Source organism: Microcebus murinus, chromosome 3, assembly GCF_040939455.1.
Source record: "Microcebus murinus isolate Inina chromosome 3, M.murinus_Inina_mat1.0, whole genome shotgun sequence".
Classification (NCBI taxonomy): Eukaryota; Metazoa; Chordata; class Mammalia; order Primates; family Cheirogaleidae; genus Microcebus; species Microcebus murinus.
In genome coordinates, this window is record NC_134106.1 from 25,990,344 (window position 1) to 26,002,979 (window position 12,636).

Below are 12,636 nucleotides of genomic sequence, written 5' to 3' on the forward strand. Positions count from 1 at the left end.
TTTCTTTTTTTGTTACATCCTTTCCTGGTTTTGGTATCAGGGTTATGTTTGCTTCATAAAATGTGTTGGGGAGAATTCCATCCTTCTTGATGTTGTGGGATAATTTCTGCAGGATAGGCACCAGTTCTTCTTTGTAGGTGTGGTAAAATTCGGATGTGAAACCATCAGGACTTTTCTTTTTTTTTTTTTTTTTTTTGAGACAGAGTCTCGCTTTGTTGCCCAGGCTAGAGTGAGTGCCGTGGCGTCAGCCTAGCTCACAGCAACCTCAAACTCCTGGGCTCAAGTGATCCTCCTGCCTCAGCCTCCCGAGCAGCTGGGACTACAGGCATGCACCACCATGCCCGGCTGATTTTTTCTATATACATTAGCTGGCCAATTAATTTGTTTCTATTTATAGTAGAGACGGGGTCTCACTCTTGCTCAGGCTGATTTCGAACTCCTGACCTCGAGCAATCCGTCCGCCTCGGCCTCCCAGAGTGCTAGGATTACAGGCGTGAGCCACCGCGCCCGGCCAGGACTTTTCTTTTTAGGAAGGTTTTTTATTGCTGTTTCAATTTCAGTACTTGATATTATTCTGTTCAGGAATTCTATTTCTTCCTGGTTGAGCCTAGGGAAGCTGTGTGTTTCTAAGAAATTGTCCATTTCCTCCACTTTTCCAGTTTGTGTTCATAGAGGTTTTGGTAGTATTCATAAATCATATCTTGTATCACCGTGACATCGGTTGTAATATCTTCTTTATTGTTCCTGATGGAGCTTATTAGAGAATTTTCTTTTCTGCTTTTCATTAGTCTAGCCAATGGTGTGTCAATTGTGTTTATTTTTCAAAGAACCAACTTTTTGTTTTATTAATCTTCTGTATGGTTTTCTGGTTGTCAATTTCATTTAGTTCTGATTTGATCTTAATGATTTCATCTCTTCTGCTGGGTTTGGGGTCACTCTGTTCTTCTTTTTCCAGCTCTTTGAGATGATTCATTAGGTTGTCTATTTGTGATCCTTTTGACTGTTGGATATAGGCATTTATGGAAATAAACTTTCCTCTCAGGACTGCATTAGCTGTGTCCCACAAGTTTTGATAACTTGTGTCACCTTTGTTGTTTAGTTCAAAGAATCTTTTGATTTCCATCTTGATTTCCTCATTTATGAAGTGATTATTCAGCAGAAGGTTGTTTAGTTTCCATGACTTTGTGTGGAAATGAGAACTCCTGTTAGGATTAATTTCTACATTTATTCCATTGTGGTCTGAAAAGATACATAGCATAATTTCTATTTTTTAAAATTGTTTGAGATATGCTTTGTGTTCTAGGATATGGTCAATCTTAGAGAATGACCCATGAGCTGATGAGAAGAATGTATATTAAGTGGTTTTGGGGTAGGATGTCCTGTAAATGTCAGTCAGCTTCATTTGTTCTAGAGTTCTGTTTAAGTCTGTTATTTCTTTGTTGATTTTCTGTTTGGAGGATATTTCCTGTGTTGTCAATGGGGTGTTAAAATCTCCCACTATTATGGTGTTGTTTGTTGTTTATCCATTTGTTTAGATCCAGTAGAGTTTGATTTATGAATCTGGGTGCACCAAGGTTGGGTACATATATATTTAGAATTGTTATTTCTTCTTGTTGAACTGTACCCTTCACCATTATATAGTGACCTTATTTGTCTTTTATTACTTTTGTTGATTTAAAAGCTAAGTTATCTGTAATCAGCACTGCCACGTCAGCTTTCTTTTGTCTTCTGCTTTGCTTGAAATATTGTTCTCCACCCCTTTACCTTTAGTCTAACTCCATCCTTGCCGGTTAGATGTGCTTCGTGAAGACAGCAGATACTTGGCTTGTGTTTTTTTTATCCATTCGTCCAGCCTATGTCTCTTGAGTGGGGAGTTCAAGCCATTCACATTTATTGAGATAACTGATAGGTGGGGCAGATTTCTGTTCATTATGTTGGGTTCAACTTTGTTGCTTTGTTTTCTCTCTTGAGCCATTATAATATCTGGGATGTGATCTTTAGCTTTGAGTAGATTTCCATTTGTGAGTGTTTATTGTGCTGATCTGTGGGTAACACTGTTTTGAGTACTTCTTTTTTTTTTTTTTTTTTTTTTTTTTGAGACAGAGTCTCACTTTGTTGTCCAGGCTAGAGTGAGTGCCGTGGCGTCAGCCTAGCTCACAGCAACCTCAAACTCCTGGGCTTGAGTGATCCTTCTGCCTCAGCCTCCCGAGTAGCTGGGACTACAGGCATGCGCCACTATGCCCGGCTAATTTTTTTTATATATATATCAGTTGGCCAATTAATTTCTTTCTGTTTATAGTAGAGACGGGGTCTCGCTCTTGCTCAGGCTGGTTTTGAACTCCTGACCTTGAGCAATCCGCCCGCCTCGGCCTCCCAAGAGCTAGGATTACAGGCGTGAGCCACAGCGCCCGGCCTTGAGTACTTCTTGAAGGGCTGATTTTGTCTTGGTGAATTCCCTCAGTCTTTGCTTATCTGAGAATGTCTTGATTTCTCCTTCATATACAAAACTTAGCTTTGCAGGGAATAAGATTCTGGGCTGGGCATTATTCTGTTTCAGAAGAGTGAGAATGGGGCCCCAGTCTCTCCTTGCTTGTAAAGTTTCAGTAGAGAAGTCTGGTGTTATTCGGATTGGCTTTCCTTTGTATGTTACTTGCTTCTTTCATCTTACAGCTTGTAGAAGGGCCACTTTAGTTGATATTTTGGTCAGTCTGATGACTGCATGTCGTGACATCTTCGTGTTTGCATTGAATCTCCCTGGGGTCCTTTGAGCTTCTTGAACTTGTATCTGGAGATTTTTAGCAAGGCCTGGGACATTTTCCTCTATTGTATCTTCAAATAGCTTGTCCAACCCTTGAGTGTTTTCTTCTTCCCCTTCTGGTAACCCTATGACCCTCACATTAGGTTTCTTCACATAATCCCACATCTCTTATAGTCTTTGTTTTTTTCTCTTGTTTCTCTGCTCTATCTCTGTGACTGATTTATTTAATTGGAAGGTGTTATCTTCAATCTCTGAGATTCTTTCTTCTGTTTGATCTACCCTGTTCTTGAGGCTTTCCAGTGTGTTTTGTAGTTCCCTGAATTGATTCTTCATTTCTAGGAGTTTGGTTAGGCTTTTCTTCATTGTTTCAATTTCTTTATTGAAATTTTGTTCCAGGTCCTGGAATCTTTTTGCGTTTTCTTTGTGTTGGTTATCCAGTTGTTCTTGCAAGTCATTGAATTTTCTTACAATCCATGTTAGAAATTTCTCTTATGTCATTTTAGTGGTCTGATTTTGATTCGTGTCCATTTCTAAGGGGCTGGTGCTCCTCATTGGGGATGTGCTTTCCATTTGGTTCTTCATATTTCCAGAGTCATTCACTGATTTCTTCCCATCTGGATCAGTTGTTGCTTCTTGCCTTTAGGTTTTTGTTTGAATAATGACACGCCCTGTTTAGTCTCTGAGCCAGTAGGTGGTGTTTGTGGGTGAGATTCGACCACACCCTGTATGATGAGTCAGTAGGTACCATGAAAAGGGTATGCAGGATGTCCTCCCTGTCAGTAGGTGGTGCTTGCTTGGAGGAACAGGCTACACTGTTGTTTTTGGGTCTTGTATTCAGTTCTTGTTCCTCTGGAGAGGTACTCTACTGCCTAAGGTGGTCGGTGGGGCCCTCGGACTCCAGGTGTGTCCTTATTCTCTACCTTAGTGAAGGCTGGTCTGGGAATGAGTCTGGGTGGAGCTGGGTTGGGTAAGCCTGCCCTCAGGCACCACAAATGCCTTTAGCAGGGGCCAAAGTTCTGTTTTCTACTTCCGGGAAAAGCTGTCAAGGAGGGGCTGGAATGGCCCTGCTCAGTCACAAAGTCTGCATGTGGGAGTGAGACTGTCTGAGACCCGCAGTCTGGAGCGGGCCTCACTGCTTTCTACCCTCCCCAACTCCACGGCTACTCCTGGGCCTCTGCCAGCAGGCCAGACCTCACGCCACCGGGCCTCCCCTGGCTGTGATGCCGGCGGGGAGGTTCCCTGCATAGGAACGCCACCTGGGCTGAGTGCACTGCCTCCCTTTGGGAAGAGGGTTGCCCTCTAGGATGCTGATCTGTCCCTGGAGGCACACACACCTCAGTAGGCTGTTCATGTATATCCCTTCTGTGCCCCGGTCAATGCGAGACCTTGGTGCATGGGATCTCGTCTGCAGGTCTGACCTCTGGGCCCCAGAGTTCATATTATATCCCCACCAGGGAGAGGAGTGCCAGTCCCAATTCACACATAGGGAGCCCAAGCTGGGTTTATGTTTCTCAGCCTCAGGGTCTGCCCCATTCTCCTGGGATCAGGAGCACCTGGCAGCACCTGGCAGGGCTGGCAGGGCTGGCAGGTAGGGAGCTCACCGTTGAGTACTCCTCAGTCAGCTGTAGGGCTCCAGAAGGGAAGGTCCCATTCCCTGGAGGTGCCTCCGGCTGGTGGCTATATTGTCTTTCCTGGCAGCTGCAGATAGGGACAAGGGAGGAGAATGAGGCAATATGTCACCTGCCATGCGGTTCAGGTCTGTGCACAGGAAGGTGCCCTAAGGGAGTTGGGAGCCTGGTACTGCGTCCGCTACAGGCTTACTGCTCACTGGTGGTGGCCATCTCTGGGCTGGTGTCCACAGGTCTCTCCAACTGCTGGGGAGCCCACCAACAGTCTGAGATGTTAGGGAGGGGAGAGTTAACAGCTCCACCTACCCTTGCTGCTGGTCTCCAGGCTACTCGGGAGGTCTCTGCTTCCAGTTCTCCTATGCAACCTCCTCCCCTAGAGTCTCCCACGGTCTCAAGTACCCCTCCTTCCAACTGTTGTCCAATGTATGCTTGTCTGCTTGTTTCTTTCTTCTAATTTCTGCTAGAATCTGTCTTTTCTGCAGAGACACTCTGTCTGGCAGTGTTTCTCATCCGCCATCTTCCAAATCTCAGAAACCCTTTTTCCACAGCTTCCCTGGATGTTAGCATGCACATATCCCTAGGGTTCTGCCAACTGGAAGCCAACATGAGATTGGAATTTGGAACCAACACGTTACCAATGTGGAAACCACCCTGGTGAGCTGGCAGAGACATCCAATTTTTGGAAGCAGCAATATGGTTGCTCTGGCTGTAGTGTCCCATGGATCCTATACCCAATCGTGGTGACAGTAGGGTTTCCAAGTGAGTGATCCAGCATTGTAATTTGGACCTTGTTCTTGCCTGTATGGCTTCCAAATCTGGTTCTCTAGACCCTCCTGAAGATTCTGTGAGCTATTTCATATTCTTCATAAATTTCTGTTCTGCTAAAACTCCCTGGAATGAGTTCTGTTGTACCTTGTACATTAAGTATTGCCTTACCAGCTGATTGGCATGAATTCTTTAGGAAGTTAGAGTTTGTTTTAATGTGGGAAGTTGAATTCACTCTGATGTCTCTCTTGAACTTAGGATTCTAAGACTAAGAATGGCAGGGGGATGGGAGGTAGGAAAATGGGTAAATGAACATAATTAGTAATTTGCAATTACTTTTCCATTACAGGTGATTTAAAAATTGAAACAAGAGTATAGGGGATATAGTTAGGTCAGAGCTTAAATAATATTCCATCACTAGTCACATAATTATCCTTTAGGTAAAGCACAACTCTATCCACTCAGTTCTTTTTTTTTTCTTGACAATGCAAATATATTAGGAAGAGTAACTTAGGATAAATCTACTGCCATTGTTTGATTTTAGTATATAAATTTCACAATAATAAACTCAAGTGTGAAAAGATATAAACTTACTTTATTCCTCTATAAAGCAAGTTGTTCTCTAATACAACTTTCATTTCAGTCAATGGTGAAAAACTGATCTACTCAATTTGAAGTAAATTTCTTCCAGTTTGGGGATCCCTCAATCTATTCAGGTCTATAATTTAGTCACATTCCAACTACTGGTGATCTGTTTTCTTTCCTCTTTCCTTCCTTGGATTGAGTGGTACTTAGGCAATGACTGTCCCTCAATAGCAACGAGGAGGGTCAGACTCCTACTCTTGACTCAGTTCCTGCGATGGGTCTTGTCACTGGTGTACTCATCCTGAGTGCTTCTCTGGGCTCAGGAGATATGTAAGTTCCCTTTCCTGATATGGATCCTATCTGGCTACCTGATCCCACTGAGTGGCTAAGATGTGGCTAATTCCTCCTCTTGTTCTAATTTGGCAGTCTACATCTCAGCCTTTGGAAGTTCTTCACCCCTGCCTGACACACTGACACTCTCTCTGTTTCTGCCATTTCCAATAGAGGACTGGAAATATCAGACTTCCTCAATGCTGCAGAGAAGCCTCCAGAAACTATGGAGGAGGGTCTTCCTACTCCTACTCATTGACTCTAGATTTCTAGGTCAATGGACTCAGGACCATTGAGAGTGTTCCTGTAAGAAAAAATGAGGAAGGATTGCTAGTTAATATCTAAAATAATTCATCTACCACATTGAAAGTAGCCTGAGTTAGCCTATTTATGTTTGATAAATGAACATACTGGTTTTTAGTTTTTTAAAAATCTGATTCTGCAAAAGTATTTTTATATGCAATTACCTTTTGTGCTCAATGAAGAAAATGTAGCCAGCATTGGATATACCTCTATGCCATTTGAAACTAATTAAACTGCATTTAGTTTTTCAAAATGCGTTTTATTTTATTTTATTTTTGAGGCAGAGTCTCACTCTGTTGCTCTGGCTAGAGTGCCGTGGCATCAGCCTAGCTCACATTAACCTCAAACTCCTGGGCTCAAGCAATCCTGCTGCCTCAGCCTCCCGAGTAGCTGGGACTACAGGCATGCGCCACCATGCCCGGCTAATTTTTTCTATATATGTATTAGTTGGCCAATTAATTTCTTTCTACTTATAGTAGAGACAGAGTCTCCCTTAGGCTGGTTTCAAACTCCTGGCTTCGAGCAATCCGCCTGCCTCGGCCTTCCAGAGTGCTAGGATTACAGGCATGAGCCACCGCACCCATCCAAAGGTATCTTTTTAACATAATGATTTCTTTTCCTTTGGGTAGATACTCAGTAGTGGAGTTGCTGGATTGAATGATAGTTCTATTTTTTGTTCTTTGAGAAATCTCCGTATTGTTTTCTAAAGAGCCAATTTACATTCCCACCAATGGTGAGTTCCCATTTCTCTGCATCCGCACCAATGTTTGTTGTTTTTTCTCTTTTTAAATATACCTATGCTGACTGGTAGAGATGATATCTCTTTGTGGTTTTAATTTTCATTTTATAAAAGTAATACATATTGATTTCAGAAAATTTGGAAAATACAGAAAAGATAAATATAACCCACAATCCCACCACCCAAATATAATAACTATTGACACAGCAAATGTTATACTTTCTGTCACATTGTATGCATATATATCTGTTGCATGGTGGGATCATATGGAAATTGGGATCATAGTATGGATTATAAAGTTTTTGTCACCTTATAATGAATTTTGAGATTTTTCCCCATGTCATGAGATACTCTAAAGGATTATTTTAAAGAGTTGTCTATTATTTCATTAAATAGATATATCACAATTTGTTAACCCATTGTCCTATTGCCGAGTCTTTAAATTGTTTCCAATTCTCACTCTTTAATAAATGATCTCATGCATACATATATGCATGTGTGTTTGAATATCACCTTAGAATAAATTCCAAGAGATGGAAATTTGATATCAGAGAAAATGTACTTTTTAAAGATTCCTTATATAATTTGTCAAATTGTGTTTGAGGAAGAGTGTATCAACATAAATTACCATTAACAGTGTAAGAAAGAAATCAACACTGGGCACTGTATTATTCTTTTAAATCTTTGTTTAGGTGATAAATATAAAATGGTATCTCACTATTACTTGAATATGTTTTACTTGAACATCCGTCAGTCCTCTTTGTAGGCAGTTTCCCTGCCCACCAGCCCTAGTCCCAGGCAACCACTAATCTGTTTAATGTCACCACAGATTAGATTTCTCTTGTTTACAATTTTACATGAATGGAATCATAAAATATACACTCTTTTGTGTCTGGCTTCTATCACTCAGCATAAGGTATTTTACATTCATTCATGTTTTTATAAACATTTGTAGTTCATTTTTTTTATTGCTCAGCACTATTCTATTGTGTGAATACATCACTATCCATTTGTCTATTCATCAGTTGATGAACATTTGGGTTGTTTCCAATTTTGTGCTGTTATGAATAAAGGTGCTATAAACATTTCTGTATAGGTCTTTTGTGTGGACATAGCTTTTCATTAGGTAAACACATAGGATTGAAATTGATGAGTCATATGGTAAATATATGTTTAACTTTATAAGAAACTCTCATCCATCTTTGTATATTAGAGTTCTAGTTGGTCCACATCTTCTCTAATGCTTGGGATTATCAGTCTTTTTAAAATGTAGTTATTCTAATGAGTCTGAAGTGGTATCTCATTGTGGTTACATTTCTTTTATGATGATGGATGTTGCACACCTTTTTTGGCTAGAGTGGCATGATCATAGCCTACTGTAGCCGCAAACTCCTGGGCTCAAGCCATCCCCTGCTTTAGGCTCCCCAGCAGTAGCTGGGACTACAGGTGTGTGCCACCACACCTGACTAATTTTTCCTATTTATTTATTTTTGTAGAGTCAGAGTCTCTCTATGTTGCCCAGGCTTGTCCTGTGCAGGGAGATTAGCTACTTCTCCCCACAAAAATTAGGTCCCTTAGGCAGGGGTTGTCGCAAAGGACAAGAAAATAATAGAATATATAAAATAATGGAAATAAAAGAATACACAGGGTTGAAGGTATAGTTTTATAGATTTATATAAAGAAATAGGAAAGTGAGGGTACTCAGGGGACCCCACAATATCCCCGTCATTTATGAGGTCAGGAGTGGAGTTTCACATAGGTATTTATAACTACAGATATCAGTTGCCAGTGGTAACAGGTTTACATAACAACAGGTAGTTCAGTTGTCAGGGGTAACTAGTTTACATAATAACAGGTAGTTCATTTTGGGTTAAAAGTTTTTCAAAGGGCTTCTAAAGATTCCCTTATCAACTCTATCTATGTGAACAAACAATTACAAAATCTTTCAAAGACAAACTTCTAAGTTCTAAGAGATAGCTATCATTTAACAGAGGGGTAACACAGACATATAGTGGCTCCATAGTTCTTTATCTAGTTATTGTGGATTGAGACAGATAGTCAGGAGTAAGCAGGAAATTGGCTCTTTGGGCTAATTGCTTGTAGCCACAGGTGTCTGTTTCTTAGGCTGGGCACTCTTTGTTTGGCTCTTATCCTGTGGCTCCATGCAGACCTGCTTTGTTGTTCAAAGCAGGAGAAAACCACAGGTTTGAAATCACAGCAGCCATCTTGAAATGCAGCCACTACAGGACCTTTGAGCCACCCTCCTGAGGTGAAACAACCTGTGATATGCAAACTAACACATTCACATATTCCTTCAGGGCAAAGCCCTGCAAAACTCCTGAAATAATTTCTGTTTATAATATACCAATATTGGGCAATACAATAAAGTAATAATTTATGAGCCAACATCTCAACAGTTCTGAACTTCTGAGCTCAAGCAATCCTCCCACCTCAACCTCCCAAGTCGCTGGGATTACAGGCATGAGCCACTATGCCCAGTTCAGATGTTGTATACCTTTAATGTGCTTATTGGCCTAATGACTATCTTCTTTTGCAAAACATCTGTTCAAATCTTTTGCCAATGTTTTAATGACATTGAATTATAAGGATTCTCTAAGTATTCTGGAGACAAATCTTTTGTCAGATATGTGGATTGTGACTATTTTCTCCTGGTTTGTGGGTTGCCTTTTCATTGACTTAACAATGTTTTTCAAAAAGCAGAAGTTATAAATTTTGATGAAATTGAATTCACCATTTCTTTCTTTTATGGTTTGTGCTTTTTTCATCCCATTTAAGACCTTTGTTACCCCAAGGTGGCAAAGAAGCCATCTGCAATTTTAATTCCCTTTTGCCATTTAACAAACATATTCATGATATTATGATCTGCATGTTTATGTCTCCCCAAAATCCATATGTTGAACTCCTCACCCCCAAGACAATGATATTAGGAGGTGGGGCTTCTGGGAGGTGATTAGGTCATGGGTGTGGAGCTCTCATGAGTGTGATTAGTGCTCGTATAAACAATGTTATTCATCATGGTACTGTTTATAATTATGAAAACTGGGAAAGAAACCTAATGTCTAAATATAAGGAGTTGGCTTTAATAAACTGTAATATATCCATTAAATGAGATAAAAGGCAAGGGTGACATTGGAAAATGCTAATGCTATAAAACAATGTGTATGAAAGAATATATCTTATATATAAAATGCCTAAAAATGATTATAAGGATCAAATTAATACTAAGATGTTAACAGTGGTTACTTTTATAGGTAATATAATAGGGTTTTTAAATTTTTCTCTAATAAATATGTATTAATTCTATGATAAGAGAAAGTTATAAACATAAAAACAAAACAAGCCATGGGTTTCCCACTTAGGTTTGAAGCAGTTTCAATGAGTATTATAGTTAAAGTTGCGTAGTCTGAGTAAACTAGCAGTCTTAAACAATATTTACAACATTAAAGTGATAAGCAAATTAAATATAGCATTCATACCACTCCTTGAAAGTCAACAAAGCCAGTATTTGAAGAACCAAAACAGGACATACATTCCCAAAATAATCCTGAACTCAGCTCCCAAAAGTCCGGACTGGAGAAATGGATATCTAGAATTTATTAGGATTATATTCTTTTTGACAGAGTGGTTAATGAAAGTGCAGCAGCACCTGTGTAATTACATCAAAGACTTCTCTCTTATGAATACATTTGTTGTGTCTACTGCAAACTGATCGCTAAGGTGTCAAATTCAGTTGACAACCAGAGCTATGTGAAGTGACCCATTAACTCATACAGAGCCGAAAAGAAAAAGAAGAAAAGAAAAAAACACACACACACAAAACAAAAAAAAGTTAAGCCTTGAAGGGATTTAACTCTGAGGAGTAACAAAAACCAATGAGGTTTCATAGCATTGTGGTTGGGACTCTGGAATCAGATTACTTGGATTCATGTCCTGGTTCTACCACTTAGTATCTATTTCTGTGATCTTTGGCAAGTGATTAACTTTTTTTTTTTTTTTTTTTTTGCCTGTTCTGGAAGCATTTTATTGTTGCTTCAAGTTTAAGAATTTTCACTGATGACAGAAAATCAACACTTTGAGATAATCTCCTGCATAGCACTCAGCTTCTGAATCTTGGTTTTTGCAGACATGTCAACAAATTTCTCTCCAATACGAACAATCATTCCACCCATAATTGACAGATCAGTCTTAACCTCCAATTTCAATACTTGGCCTTGACTTAGGAAGCTTTTCAGGACTGTTTTTAATTCAGAGAGAGTGGCTTCTTCTAAAGGAGGTGCAGTGGTCACTGTGCAGGGCACTTCTCTACGGTGGACACTCACTATGGTAGAAAAGGCAGAAATGACTCCTTGGGTATTGTTTAAGCGACCATTTTCAGCAAGCAAATTAATCAGGTTGGACTTGAGGGGAGAAAAACCTCTCTTTTGCCATGATGTCATTGAGGCTTTTCACTTTAACGGAACTTTTCAATTCTATTTTAGGGATTCAAAATAGAAGCAGCCATTTTGGGTTCCTTCAGGAGTTGTGATACTCTCAACAGCTCCCTTTCTACTTGTTCCAGCTTATTCTGTTTCTATGCAGCAGAATAAAGAGCAGTGGCGTAGCGACCTTCAACACCGTATATCTGAACAGGTGGCCTTACAAGCTTGGCAAATGGCCTGACCACAGAGGTACTGAGGCATTGCACCTGCCGGGAGAGCCCTGACACTGACGGAGCCGCCATCTTCTCCCAGGTTACTTGATTAACTTTTTATTTGTCTCATGTTCCTTATTTGTAAGGTGGGGAAAATAATAGTACCTACTTCATGAGGTTGTTATAAGGATTAAATTAATTAATGTCAATCATTTACCACAGTGCCTGGCACATAGTAAATGCCATGAAGGTGTTAGCTCTAAGTATCATGTGTTACTATTAATGTTATATATCTAACTGGAGTTTCAGGAGAGGAGAGAAAGAATAGAGAAGCAGCAATGTCAGAAGAGAAAATAAACTAAAAATTTCAAGAACTAAAGAAAGACAACATCCTTGAGGTTCAAGTTACTCAATAAATTCCAAGAAAATATCAACAAAAAGAAGTGTATTCCATACGTATTTCAGTGTCCATACTCTACATATAGACAGGAAAATACATATTAAAAGCAAACAAAGAAAACAGAGAAATTATCTTCAAATAAATGAAGTTCATTTCTCAACAGCAACTAGAAAACAAATGACAATGTAATGTCTTCAATGTGCTGAGCACAAATAACTATTGGCCCATAATGTTATGCCTAGCACAAATATCTTTTTTAAAAAAAAATCTTATCTACTCCACAGATGTCTCTCATTTTCAGCAAGCATTTCTCTCCCAACTTGAGCCCTTTTAATGTGTCTTGGAGTTTCCTCACTGATTGGCTTATTTTTTAGATCACCTGCAATTCATTTGGAAATTATGATAAAACACATTTTAGGAAGAAGATCCTTCCCCAAAGCTTTTTTTTTTTTTTTTTTTTGAGACAGAGTCTCGCTT

The 12,636-nt window shown here is 39.7% G+C and overlaps 1 pseudogene; it reads right to left on the reverse strand.

Annotated features, from left to right (window-relative positions):
* Positions 1–11,114: 11,114 nt before the first annotated feature.
* LOC105884314 (ATP synthase peripheral stalk subunit OSCP, mitochondrial pseudogene) lies at positions 11,115–11,849 on the reverse strand (annotated as a pseudogene).
* Between the last annotated feature and the right edge of the window lie 787 nt (positions 11,850–12,636).